At 45.6% G+C, this 14,685-nt stretch overlaps 1 protein-coding gene across 2 annotated transcripts in view; it reads right to left on the bottom strand.

Annotated features, from left to right (window-relative positions):
• Positions 1 to 866: 866 nt before the first annotated feature.
• Positions 867 to 14,685, bottom strand: part of EDN3 (endothelin 3) — a 218,243-nt gene continuing 204,424 nt past the window's right edge. For both annotated transcript variants that reach the window (XM_068264564.1, XM_068264563.1), the window contains exon 5: positions 867 to 5,072. The gene's annotated coding sequence lies outside the window, so the exon portion shown is untranslated. The remainder of the gene's footprint in view (positions 5,073 to 14,685) is intronic.

A 14,685-nucleotide genomic window follows, 5' to 3' on the forward strand; every position in this document is an offset into this window, starting at 1 on the left:
ATAAATTAAAATGTGCTACTGTGAATAAAACGCACACATTTTATTTGCCCGTTTGTCCCGGATATTACGTGTTAATTCTGTCCCTAGTACAATGTATGGCGACAATATTTTATATGAAGATAAAGGTGTATTTTTTCAGTTTTGTTGTTCGTTTACAGTTTTACACCACTAATCACAAGCCCTTATTTGCAAAGAGGTACATATTTTTTTTTTAAAGTTTGAGTTCTTAAGATAAATATTTGTTTTAATTTTTTTCCTTAAAGTGTTTTATTTCAGTAACTATGGGGGGAGGATAGTAAGGGGTTAGTTGATAGGGTATTTATTTAACCACTTTCCCTCCCCCGAGACGAGTGCATACGTCCCTGCAAAATCCCACATCTCCTTGCAGGGTAGTAGCTACTACGTTCCTCCCCACCGTACGCTCCCCCCCCGTGCTCATTACTGCTACCGATCGTTAGCCAGGAGATCAATGAATGGTGGCCAAATTCCCATTCATTAATCTCTGTCCCCGTATGAATGACTACAGCAGTCTATGAGACAGCGCTGTCATTCACAAAAACAGATACTTGTGCGTCCACGCATTGCTTCCTGTTTGTAATAATACGTATACGGAAGTTGTGCGTGAGGACATCTTGTGGCCAAATAGTGAAGCAGAATGTTTGTAGATGTAATTTTACTAACAGACTTTTTTCCCCCCATTTAAAATTAACCCTTTACATCCCACGATCCCTAATAGTTACCCAAAATATATATATATATATATATATATATATATATATATATATATATATATATATATATATATATATATATATATATATATATATATATATATATATATATATATATATATATATTACTTTAGGAACTGAACTTTATTATGTATGACAAGATGCAACATTACTGTTACTTTTTAAATTATGGGCTTGTAATAAGTGATGGATATGAAACAAAAAGTACCTTTATATCCAAATTAAAAATATTTTAACATTGCAATACCTGGGACAAAAAGGCAAATAAAATGTGTGGGTTTTAATTACGGTAGCATGTATTATTTTAAACTATGATGGCTGAGAAATAATGACCCTCGGCGACCGAGGGAAAGAAGCTGGTATGCCTGTGTGCACCACCACTGACAAGCACTAGATCACCTCTGCCAAGGACAGGGGAAGCTACTTTAGGATTCAGAGGCTTCCCCCTCCCAAGGTAAGAACCCGTTTGGGTACACTTTGGGCCGTTTTACACATTTTTTTCGTGTTGTTCGGTTCCTGCCGCATCCTATGGCAAAGTGCGCTGACATGGTCATATGCATGACCCTGCACACCGCTCACTGATTTACTCCCTGCTGGGCAGGAAGTATGTTACTAGGATTTCAAATGTCCTGTGCCACAAGGCACCATGCTCAGTCGTTTACACTACGTGCGTCCCCCATAGACTTACATCACCCTAGGCTCTGTGCGTTAAGCGGGCTTGTGGTAAAATGCCCTTGCATCGGATCAGATACTTCCGGCGTAATGTAACAGACCGTACGTATAAGTGTGAAAGTCTCCATAGACTTCCATTGCTTTTGCAGCCCCATGCAGTAAAACACGGTAACACATTGCAGGTTTCAACTGCAAGTGTAAAAGGGATCTTAACCACTTCACATCCAGGCCTCGTTTCCCCCTTATGGACCAGAGCAATTTTGACACTTTAGCTATGTCCCCATTTAATCAGCAATAACTTTTTTTTCCTACTTATGACACCTAAATGAAAAATTTTTTTGCAAGACAAACTAAGCTTTCATTGTATGGCTTTTTTTCCCCCCAAAACACATTTCTCAGTTTTACCAATTCCAGTTTAAAAATAAAAAATGCTACTTCAGATAACCACAAATTTTGTTTAGCCATTTGTACAATTTATCACAAAACTTAAATTATGATCCTGTCACAGTTTATGGTGAGGATATTTGATTCTAAAATAGTGCTACAGTGTGTATTATACACTATGAATTTAGTACATAAAAGCATTTTTAAAGCGGAACTGAAATTACAAAAAAAAAAAATGTTTTGACTTACCTGTGGCTTCTGCCAGGCCCTTGCAGCCTTCCTCTCCCATGCCGCTCCCCCAAGATCCTCCATTCTCCCGCTGCCAGCTACTTTCGGTTGTGTTAACTCTGCAACTGCGCGCCCCACATATCTTCCCCTGCAATAGTGTCTTGCGCTATTAGTGCAGGACACTACTGCAGGCGGGAAAGATACACGTGGCTTGTCGACTTACAAGTTGACAGTACCAAAAGTAGCTGATGGCGGGAGAATGGAGAACCGGTGCGGGAGAGGAAGGCTGCAATGGGGCTAGCAGAAGCCCCAGGTAAGTCAAACACTGTTTTTTTCAGTTCAGCTTTAATGGTAAAAATTAATGTTATTGGCTCAGGGACCACATATTCCCTTTCACCAATTTAGTGCTGCAGCAGATAGTGCCAGAGGTTTTGCACAGCAGCAATGCCCAACCATGCACAGCTGTGCTTCAGCTACAAGACATATTTATCTAGGTCCTCGTGGGTTAGATGAAGTCAGAGGACGTAGGTTTACTGTAGTGGTGGATAAAGGGAACCTAAACTGACAAGTATATGGATTTTTCCTTTTAAAATAATACCAGTTGCCTGACTCTCCTGCTGATCCTGTGTCTCTGCATGCTTGTTGAGGGGCTGTGGCTAAAAGTATTAGATCAGGTGCTCTGACTGAAGTCAAACTGGGTTAGCTGCATGCATGTTTCAGGTGTGTGATTCAGCCACTAGTATAAACCACTGTGGGAGGCGCCCTTACGAATCAATATATACAGCACAACATAAAAGTATGTCAAAGGTAAGCGCTCAGCATCCCTGTTATACAGCACGTATTTGACCTGAAGAAGCGACTTGTGGTCGTGAAACGCGTTGTCCTTAGTGCAATAAATAAATACGAATTACTATCTTATGTGTTTGAGTCTTCGCACCAGGTAAGACGTTTTACGCTTACCTTTGACATACTTTTCTGTTGTGCTGTATATATTGATTCGTAAGGGCGCCTCCCACAGTGGTTTATACTAAATAATACCTCACAGTGTGGGGTCATATCATTATAGTTTTATAGTGGTATTTTTTTCTTTTATTCCGGGAACGGCGACCGACAAGGCCGAGTGGAGACAGTACTTCTCCACATGCTCTGATGGTGGTTGCCATAAAAGCAACCCAGAATTGTGAGTATAATTTCACTACAATAGACCAATTTACACAACGATAATACTCGATATCGGGCTCCCGGTGTCCTTGTGTCTTTCTGTTTCTACTGATTCAGCCACTACTGCAGCCAAAGAGATCAGCAGGATGCCAGGCAACTGGTATTGTTTAAAAGGAAAGATCCATTTCCCTCTCATTTAAGGTTCCCTCTAAAGTTTTGAAAGCTTGCAATAAACCATGTACAGTTAATCATTAAAGATATTAACTGAATCAACTTTCATGTTGACATATCTGCTCCACGACCAACACCGGACTATACTTCACTTGCCAATTTGTTTACCAATACCAAAAGGTTCGGTAAACTGACCCATGTCTGGCTGTCACCACCGCTGGACCCCCAATATCACCACGTCCAGTTACCAGCAGAAATGAGGTCACTGTGTTTGCACACAACTCCCTCCTGAGGTCGGCTCTGTACACTAATGGATCAGAGTACAGCCCCAGGGTGTGACCATCCACAGACCACCCACGGTACAGCCCCAGGGTTTGGTGTACCCATCCAAAGACCACCCTTCACTGAGAAGCCAGAACCTTGAAACTAGTTCTCTATCACAGGGCAGCCCGAGCATTATTAAGGTCACTCCGCAGGTGTTTCCTAACCTAACAGGGCAGAAGGTGATACTTTCCAACCAAACAGATCTGACCATTTTTACACTCATTACCATTTTTTGTTTTTACTGAAAAAGCCAGTTTTATCTCAACATTTAGAAGGTTACAGTCTATCTCAGGGAATAGGCTTGGGCTATTGAAATGTCCTGTGACACACTGAAATATTGCAGTCCTTTTTCAGATAATTGCAGTGTTTGTGGTTCTCCTGATTGCCCTATGCTGTCCGGGGTCAGGACAGGTGCTCTTTGCAGTCCCCAATACAAGCAGTACACAGAATCGCTGGCCGTGCCGGTTCTCTGCTGCGTTTGTGTCTCGTCCAGTTGTGAGTGGTGGCAGTAACGTGATAACTGATTGGTGATTTAGCAAAGCTGTTCTAGGCATAATTCATCTCCGTGGAAGCGATACAGTAGGCGATACACAGATAGCGCATTACAAGATGCTTGTTGGATATATATAAATATATATAAAGTGGTATTAGGGTGACTTTGTTAATCGCCTGTCAGTAGAAGGGGTCGGGGTAAAGGTACCGTGTAGATATCTTCACCTCTGTGACTCTTTACAATGGAATAATAACCAGACAAATATCCATATGAAGAGCGATGCTGCATGAACGTGGAACTCGTCCAATTCGGTTAAGCCATTTTGTATGTTCCCCACCCTTGCTACCTTACAGAGCGGGTGACACACTTTTCACTCCTGCTGATGTGCAGCCACGGATATGGAAGTCCAACAGGTCTCTGTGTATAGTGAGATATTAAAGCTGTGCTCCGGCTGCCCTGGTTAACTCCTGTAGTACATCCTGTAGTATTAAGGTAACTCCGGATCTTCGTGAAATTAGGGCACGGGGCTGAGGAATGCCAGAGGGCCCAGCAGCTCCCTTCCAACGAAACTTATTTCTTCAAACTGTTTTGTAATTCCCGCTTCTCGTTGTTTTAGTGGTCTGCAGCACAGCACCTCTAGTGGTGATTGCGGTAAACTGCTGGAATTTCAGTAGATGAAATTGGACACACCCACAGTCATTTTTCGCTCCTCTACAGAAATACTGGATATGAGGTAAGGACAGTCCTGTAGAACACAAATTGCTTAATGTCACTTGTGCCTTGAATGGGTGGCGCTATGAGGGCCGCCTCCACGTGTGCTTGCTGGCATGCAGCGGTAAGTCAATAATTAAGTGTCTCTGAATGTCACTTACATGTCCTCCACAAACCTGGAGAGAGAAAAGACAGGACAGAAGTAAACCACTTTGTAAAAGTCTAGAATCAGGGTGATACTATTTATTGGCTAACTTAAAGGGATACTGTAGGGGGGTCGGGGGAAAATTAGCTGAACTTACCTGGGGTTTCTAATGGTCCCCGCAGACATCCTGTGCCCGCGCTGCCGCTCACCGATGCTCCGGCCCCGCCTCCGGTTCACTTTTGGAATTTCTGACTTTAAAGTCAGAAAACCACTGCGCCTGCGTTGCCGTGTCCTCGATCCCGCTGATGTCATCAAGAGCGCACAGCGCAGGCCCAGTATGGTCTGTGTCTGCGCAGTACACTCCTGGTGACATCAGCGGGAGCGAGGACACGGCAACATAGGCGCAGTGGTTTTCTGACTTTAACCACTTGATGACCCACCCTTTACCCCCTCTTAAGGACCAGCGCTGTTTTTAGTGATCTGTGCTGGGTGGGCTCTACAGCCCCCAGCACAGATCAGGGTGCAGGCAGAGAGATCAGATTGCCCCCCTTTTTTCCCCCCTATGAGGATGATGTGCAGGGGGGGGGTCTGATCTCTTCTGCCTGCGTGTGGCTGGCGGGGGGGCACCTCAAAGCCCCCCTCCGCGGCGAAATTCCCCCTCCCTCTCCTACCTGCCCCCCCCCGGAGATCGGGGCTGCACAGGACGCTATCTGTCCTGTGCAGCCAGTGACAGGACGTCCCGTCACATGGCGGCGATCCCCGGCCGCTGATTGGCTGGGGATCGCCGATCTGCCTTACGGCGCTGCTGCGCAGCAGCGCCGTACAAATGTAAACAAAGCGGATTATTTCCGCTTGTGTTTACATTTAGCCTGCGAGCCGCCATCGGCGGCCCGCAGGCTATTCACGGATGCCCCCCGCCGTGATTTGACAGGAAGCAGCCGCTTGCACGAGCGGCTGCTTCCTGATTAATCAGCCTGCAGCTGGCGACGCAGTACTGCGTTGCTGGTCCTGCAGCTGCCACTTTGCCGACGCACGGTATAAGCGTGCGGTCGGCAAGTGGTTAAAGTCAGAAATTCCAGAAGTGAACCAGAGGCGGGGCCGGAGCATTGGGGAGTGGCTGCGCCAACACAGGATGTCTGCGGGGGACCATTAGAAGCCCCGGGTAAGTTCAGCTCATTTTCCCCCGACCCCCCCTACAGTATCCCTTTAAGGCTGCTTACACACACGGAGGTTACAGGCGCACGTTAGTGCAGCCTGTAACGCTCCCCCAACGCACAGCAATGTAACAAAAGTGGGCTGTTCACACTGCCCACGTTGCGTTACATGTAACGCTGCACGTTCTTCCGAAAGTGCAGCATGCTTCGGCGTTACAGCGGCTTAAGCCGCGTTAGACTGTTTGCACATGCTCAGTCATGTTGGGGAGGAGCGGAGAGCGGCCAGGCACATGGCTAATTAATATTTACTGCACGTTGTGATGTGCAGTGTTTACTTCCTGGTGCGGCCGCTCTGTGCGGCGATTGGGCGGCAGGACCAAGTGATGCCGCATGCGTCCAAGAGTACGCATCACGGACGCCAGATTGAGCTGCACAACGCGGCTCACTCTGACGTCCACATTGAAGAGCACCAGGCCTTGCGTTAGGTGCACGTTATGCGACCTTAACATAGCACCTGACGCAACGTCTTAATGTGCAAGTAGCCTAAGCTTTCTGCAATTGAACCTTTTCAGACTTTACTTCAGTCCTGTTTACAGGACTAAAGTCTGAGGAAGGCTGCACAGCCGAAAGCTTACTCTTGTTCATTTTTATAGAGACTCTGAAGCGAGAATAAATCTCGCTTCAGAGCTCATAGTTTAAAACGCCGCTATCGCGCGGCTAAACGGGGGTCCCTTCACCCCCAAATCCCCCCCCCCCGCAAAACTTGGTCGTAGATTTAGTCGTGATTTATTTCTTCCTGGAGGCAGGGCTAACGGCTGCAGCCCTGCCTCCAGTCACGTCTATCAGCAGCGCCTCGCCGCCTCTCCCCCGCCCCTCTCAGTGAAGGAAGACAGAGGGGCGGAGGAGAGGCAGAGATACGCGCTGACAGACTCGCGTGGGGCAGGGCTGCGGTGGTTAGCCCTGCCCCAATGCGGAAGCACTCCCCGGCTGTACGGAGGGGATTTGGGGGTGAAGGGACTCCCGTTAAGCCGCGGGATAGCGGCGGTTTAGCAGGGGCACACATGCCCCTGCTAACTATGAGCTCTGAAGTGAGATTTATTCTCGCTTCAGACTCTCTTTAAGTTGGCCAATAAATGGTATCATCCCGATTCAAAACGTCTTGCTTTTAGTGATGGCTAACTCGGTACAACACTACTGCTGTTTGTAGAAGTCTGGTGTGAATATGTAACGAAGGGAATAATTACAGTCTAATATTCTGCTGATGGTTGCGGCTTTCATGGTGAATTACCTGTATGGGTGCCAGGAGACGCCTGCTGCACTTATGCATGCTCACTAAGGTGCCAATTTAACCACTTGCCGACCGCACGCTTATACCGTGCGTCGGCAAAGTGGCAGCTGCAGGACCAGCGACGCAGTACTGCGTCGCCAGCTGCAGGCTGATTAATCAGGAAGCAGCCGCTCGTGCGAGCGGCTGCTTCCTGTCAAATCACGGCGGGGGGCTCCGTGAATAGCCTGCGGGCCGCCAATGGCGGCTCGCAGGCTAAATGTATACACAAGCGGAAATAATCCGCTTTGTTTACATTTGTACGGCGCTGCTGCGCAGCAGCGCCGTAAGGCAGATCGGCGATCCCCGGCCAATCAGCGGCCGGGGATCGCCGCCATGTGACAGGGGACGTCCTGTCACTGGCTGCACAGGACGGATAGCGTCCTGTGCAGCCCAGATCTCCCGGGGGAGAAGGTAGGAGAGGGAGGGGGGAGAATGTCGCCGCGGAGGGGGGCTTTGAGGTGCCCCCCCCCCGCAAAATGCCTGCAGGTAGGAGCGATCAGACCCCCCCTGCACATCATCCCCATAGGGGGGAAAAAAGGGGGGCGATCTGATCGCTCTGTGTGGCCGCGGATCTGTGCTGGGGGCTGCAGAGCCCACCCAGCACAGATCCAAACAAACAGCGCTGGTCCTTAAGGGGGTGTAAAGGGTGGGTCCTCAAGTGGTTAAAGGACAACTGACCTGAGGGGGATGAGGAGGCTAGATAAAGGAAAAACTGGGTTTCAACCTGGATATGTGCAAATAAGGCTAATTTATTGTAAGCCCCACAGTTAAGAAAGCACAATGTTATGACCTGTGAGGTCCTTTTCAAGTGCTAGTAGTTTAATTGTGCAACAACCACATTTACACGCAACACAATTAGTAAATTAGCATACAGCACACCCGTCAGTGGGAGGGCACAGTCTTAAAGGTACAGGCTAATGGATTCACAGGGAGAAATGCTCGCCGAAAACATTTTAAAGGACAAATATAATGAGAAGAATATGGAGGCTGCCATATTTATTTCCTGTTAAAAAAAATACCAGTTGCCTGGCATCTATTTGGCTGGCTAGAGTAGTGTCGGTCAGATCTGAAAAGATTAGCTGCAGGCTTGTTTCTGGTGTGATTCAATGTCAGAAACACCTGATCTGCTGCATGCTTGTTCAGGGGCTGTGGCTAAAAGTATTAAAAGCAGAGGACCAGCAGGATAGCCAGGCAACTGGTATTGCTTAAAGGGAAATAAATATGGCAGCCTCCATATACCTTTCGTTTCAGTTGTCCTTTAAGTTGAAATTCTCATTCAGTCCTTTAGGGGAATCACACCTAGCCAATAAAACAAAGGAGCGGTTTGATTCTCCTGTCGGACGACACTTCTATGAGTGCAACAAATTCTGGCGCTTAATCTTCTTAAATCAATAATGCCGTCAATCCATCTTCAAAATGCGACAAGATGTAAAACCGGTAGGAACCAGCACCTTGCCTCTCTCAGGTGCAGACTCACTGGATGCACAGACAGATCTCACTGTCAAACACATGTGGGATGTAGCCGTGTGGTCTCAATGGCTAATTGCAGATCTCTCCTTCAGATAACGCAAACGTATGCATATAGATGCACAGATCCGGTGAGTCTGCACCAGTGTGGTGTGAGGTGCTGGTTTCTACCAGTTTTACATCTTGTGGCATTCTAAAGATGAAATAAGTGTTGTTGAAGACGATTAAGCGCCAGAATGTGTTGGATTTTATCTGGAGGATTGCATTTGGACTGAGCACCAGTGTTTGTTTTGTCTAGGCTGCTATTTTAGGTATATGTACTTAGTTTTTAATTTCACTTCTGAGTGCAAACACACGGTAGGAGATTTAAGATGGTGCGTACTGGAGAAACTCCCAAACTTCTCTTTTATGCAGGGAAAGCAGATTGATTAACAATCTCTGTACGCTCACTCCTAATGGACTGAATGAAGGAGGCCAAGAGAGAAGTCGCCTATCAGGTGAGTACATTGCTTTTATTTTATGTGCCACCAATGACAGCAGGGATACTAGGGCGGCACCAAGTGGGGTGAAAAAGGAACTCTGTCTAATATGTTTTATGGGGGATATGCTGCCTAATGTGTTGTTTTTAAGGGTATAAATTACTAATTATGTACCGTATATATTTTAGGGGATAATTGCTGCCTAATATGTATTTTGTGGATAAACGCTGCCCAATTATGTGTATTTTGGGGGGGAACTGTCAGATTATGTGTATTTTGTTGGTAAACACTACCACATTATGGGGGAAACGCACATAATTGCCACAAAAATACACATAATTATGAAGTGTATCCACCAAAATACACAAAATAAGGGAGTATTTGGGAGAAGGGGGGTGCTGCCAAATTACATTAATTTTTGCTGCCAATTATGTGCATTCTAGGTCAACCTGTGTATAATTATGTTTCGGATTACGAAAAACATAGGGGTACATTGTCTCAGTGATGACCCACAGAGGGGTACATATGCTGGAAAGGCTGAGCACCGCTGTTTTAGCCAATAGATCAGTGCTGGTCAAACTTCTACAGACCACAGGCCGCATTCCTGAAATTCTGCCCCTCCTCTTTCCTCCCCCTTCCTCTCTGCATAGTCGCAAGCGGGCAGTAAGTGGGGGGACTTGAAACTTTCCTGATCGCCTAATCAAGTATGGCGTCTCTATGGCAACAGGGCGTCACATGACACCAGGACGTGCCATCGTATTACTCCTGAACCCAAGGTGAGAGTGATATGGAGCCTTTTAAACAATACTGGCAACCCTGCTTATATTTTTGGCTGCAGTAGTGTCTAAATAACACCAGAAACAAGCATGCAGCTAATATTGTCAGAAACACCTGATCTGTTTCATGCTTGTTCAGGGTCTACAGATAAAAGTATTAGTGGCAGAAGAGGATCAGCACAACAGCCAGGCAACTGGTGTTGCTTAAAAGGAAATCAATATAGCAGCCTGCATATCGCTCTCACCTTGGGTTCACTTTGAATTCATTATTTATGTTTTGCTCTGAATTTACTTATCCTTAGACAATAAAATGTGTTGTATTATATTTTATAATAATGAAAAGCACACCATTAACCACTTGAGGACCGTGGTCTTTACCCCCCTTAAGGATCAGACCCTTTTTTTCCATTCAGACCACTGCAGCTTTCATGGTTTATTGCTCGCTCATACAACCTACCACCTAAATGAATTTTGGCTCCTTTTCTTATCACTAATAAAGCTTTCTTTTGGTGCTATTTGATTGCTGCTGCAATTTTTACTTTTTATTATATTTATCAAAAAAGACATGAATTTTGGCAAAAAATGTTTTTTTTAACTTTCTGTGCTGACCTTTTTCAAATAAAGTAAAATTTCTGTATACATGCAGCACGAAAAATGTGGACAAACATGTTTTTAATTAAAAAAAAAAAACCCATTCAGCCTATATTTATTGGTTTGGGTAAAAGTTATAGCGTTTACAAACTATGGTGCAAAAAGTGAATTTTCCCATTTTCAAACATCTCTGACTTCTCTGACCCCCTGTCATGTTTCATGAAGGGCTAGAATTCCAGGGTAGTATAAATACCCCCCCAATGACCCCATTTTGGAAAGAAGTCATCCCAAAGTATTCACTGTGAGGCATGGTGAGTTCATAGAAGATTTTATTTTTTGTCACAAGTTAGCGGAAAATGACACTTTGTGACAAAAAAAAAAAAGTTTCCATTTCTGCTACCTTGCGGCAAAAAAAAAAAATGAAATCTGCCACGGACTCACTATGCTCCTGTCTGAATACCTTGAAGTGTCTACTTTCCAAAATGGGGTAATTTGTGGGGTGTGTTTACTGTCCTTGCATTTTGGGGGGTGTCTAATTGTAAGCACCTCTGTAAAGCCTAAAGGTGCTCATTGGACTTTGGGCCCCTTAGCGCAGTTAGGCTGCAAAAAAGTGCCACACATGTGATATTGCCGTACTCAGGAGAAGTAGTATAATGTGTTTTGGGGTGTATTTTTACACATACCCATGCTGGGTGGGAGAAATATCTCTGTAAATGACAATTGTTTGTAAATGGACAATTGTGTGTAAAAAAAAAATCACACCATTGTCATTTACAGAGCTATTTCTCCCACCAAGCATGGGTATGTGTAAAAATATACCCCAAAACACATACTACTTCTCCTGAGTACGGCGATACCACATGTGTGGCACTTTTTTGCACCCTAACTGCGCTAAGGGGCCTAAAGTCCAATAAGTACCTTTAGGATTTCACAAGTCATTTTTGTTTCAAGACTACTCTTCACGGTTTAGGGCCCCTAAAATGCCAGGGAAGTATAGGAACCCCACAAATGACCCCATTCTAGAAAGAAGACACCCAAGGTATTCCGTTAGGAGTATGGTGAGTTCATAGAAGATTTTATTTTTTGTCACAAGTTAGTGGAGAATGACACTTTGTGAAAAAAAAACAATTAAAATCAATTTCCGTTAACTTGTGACAAGAAATAAAATCTTCTATGAACTCACCATACTCCTAACGGAATACCTTTGGGTGTCTTCTTTCTAGAATGGGGTCATTTGTGGGGTTACTATACTACCCTGGCATTTTAGGGGCCCTAAACCGTGAGTAGTCTTGAAACCAAATGTCGCAAAATGACCTGTGAAATCCTAAAGGTACTCATTGGACTTTGGGCCCCTTAGCGTGCAAAAAAGTGCCACACATGTGGTACCGCCGTACTCAGGAGAAGTAGTATAATGTGTTTTGTGGTGTATTTTTACACATACCCATGCTGGGTGGGAGAAATCTTTCTGTAAATGGACAATTGTGTGTAAAAAAAAAAAATCAGAGAGATTTCTCCCACCCAGCATGGGTATGTGTAAAAATACACCCCAAAACACATTATACTACTTCTCCTGAGTACGGCGATACCACATGTGACACTTTTTTGCAGCCTAGGTGCGCTAAGGGGCCCAACGTCCTATTCACAGGTCATTTTGAGGCATTTGTTTTCTAGACTACTCCTCACGGTTTAGGGCCCCTAAAATGCCAGGGCAGTATAGGAACCCCACAAGTGACCCCATTTTAGAAAGAAGACACCCCAAGGTATTCCGTTAGGTGTATGGCGAGTTCATAGAAGATTTTATTTTTTGTCATAAGTTAGTGAAAAATGACACACCCATACAAAAAACAATAAAAATCAATTTCCGCTAAGTGTCATTTTTCACTAAGTGTCATTTTTCACTAACTTATGACAAAAAAATAAAATCCTCTATGAACACACCATACACCTAACGGAATACCTTGGGGTGTCTTCTTTCTAAAATGGGGTCACTTGTGGGGTTCCTATACCGCCCTGGCATTTTACGGGCCCAAAACCGTGAGTAGTCTGGAAACCAAATGTCTCAAAATGACTGTTCAGGGGTATAAGCAACTGCAAATTTTGATGACAGGTGGTCTATGAGGGGGCAAATTTTGTGGAACCGGTCATAAGCAGGGTGGCCTTTTAGATGACAGGTTGTATTGGGCCTGATCTGATGGATAGGAGTGCTAGGGGGGTGACAGTGTTATAATTTAAGTAGGCCTCAGTTACTTGGCCTGAGTTTTATGTAAAAGGCTTGTCCGCAGTATATGCCTTTAAACTAAATAGAGTTTTGTGATGCAGGCAGAGGCATCTCAGGGTCTGCGTGTAGCAGAGGATACACGCAGATACTGAGAACATGTTCCTAAAAGAAGGCCATCGGCCACTCTGACCTCAAATACGTACACCACAGGAACAGTAAACATCGGCCTTATTTACTAAACATCCACATTCCTGCATATGGGTCAAATGCCTCATTGATTATTAATCAAGTAGGTGTGTATGATGACACCACGAGTAGGGTCCACCAATAATCTGGTCTAGGGGATGGCGAATATGATGTCACGTTTAACTCTTTCCTAGTCGGTATTAATAGCCGGACGAGCTGAAAAAGGTAGCTCTCTCTCTGATTCCTGCTATGCTTCAATACTGACTGGAACCCACTTATTTCTCTAAGTATGTTCTTCCTTTCTGTAATCTGATATAATGTATGCTGTACATAGGTAGTCTAGATGTAACATAGAGTAGATACAAGAAGACCTGGGTACTTTCAGAAGGAAGGTACTCAAGCAGCTGTAACGCAACATGGAAGTCTGCTTTGCAAGGAGATGATAAACTGTACCTATCTGTATTTCTGTTACTTGAATAAATACGTAAACATTGAAGAAGCCTGAGAAAGTCTATCTCCTGCTTGCTGTGTGTGGAGAGTCAAGTGATCTCACAGTCTGTGAGACGCAACTGTAAGAAGTTAATGGTGTCGAAGCAAGGTGATATAGAACAGTTTATAACAGACAGGAGGTGATTGATGGGTGTCTCAGGGGGTGGTTAGAGGGGAAAATAGATGCAATCAATGCACTGGGGAGGTGATCAGGGCTGGGGTCTGAGGGCGTTCTGAGGGTGTGGGCGGGTGATTGAGTGCCCTAGGGGCAGATAGGGGTCTAATCTGATGGGTAGCAGTGACGGGGTGATTGATGGGTAATTAGTGGGTGTTTAGGGTAGAGAACAGATGTAAACACTGCACTTGGGAGGTGATCTGACGTCGGATCTGCGGGCGATCTATTGGTGTGGGTGGGTGATCAGATTGCCCGTAAGGGGCAGGTTAGGGCTGATTGATGGGTGGCAGTGACAGGGGATGATTGATGGGTGGCAGTGACAGGGGATGATTGATGGGTGATTGACAGGTTATCGGGGGGATAGATGCATACAGTACACTGGGGGGGAAATCCGGGGAGAATCTGAGGGGTGGGGGGGGAGATCAGGAGTCCCCAGGGTGCAGGTAGGGACCTAATAAAAAAAATAGCGTTTACAGATAGTGACAGGGAGTGATTGATGGATGATTAGGGGGGTGATTGGGTGCAAACAGGGGTTTGGGGGGGTGGGCGGGGGGGGGGGTCTGAGGGGTGCTGTGGGCGATCAGGGGGCAGGGAAATCAGTGTGCTTGGGTGCAGACTAGGGTGGCTGCAGCCTGCCCTGGTGGTCCCTCGGACACTGGGACCACCAGGGCAGGAGGCAGCCTGTATAATACACTTTGTATACATTACAAAGTGTATTATACACTTTGTATGCGGCGATCCGGGGGCTAGTAACCCGCCGGCGCTTCCGAACGGCCGGCGGG

This window comes from Hyperolius riggenbachi, chromosome 12 (assembly GCF_040937935.1).
Source record: "Hyperolius riggenbachi isolate aHypRig1 chromosome 12, aHypRig1.pri, whole genome shotgun sequence".
Classification (NCBI taxonomy): Eukaryota; Metazoa; Chordata; class Amphibia; order Anura; family Hyperoliidae; genus Hyperolius; species Hyperolius riggenbachi.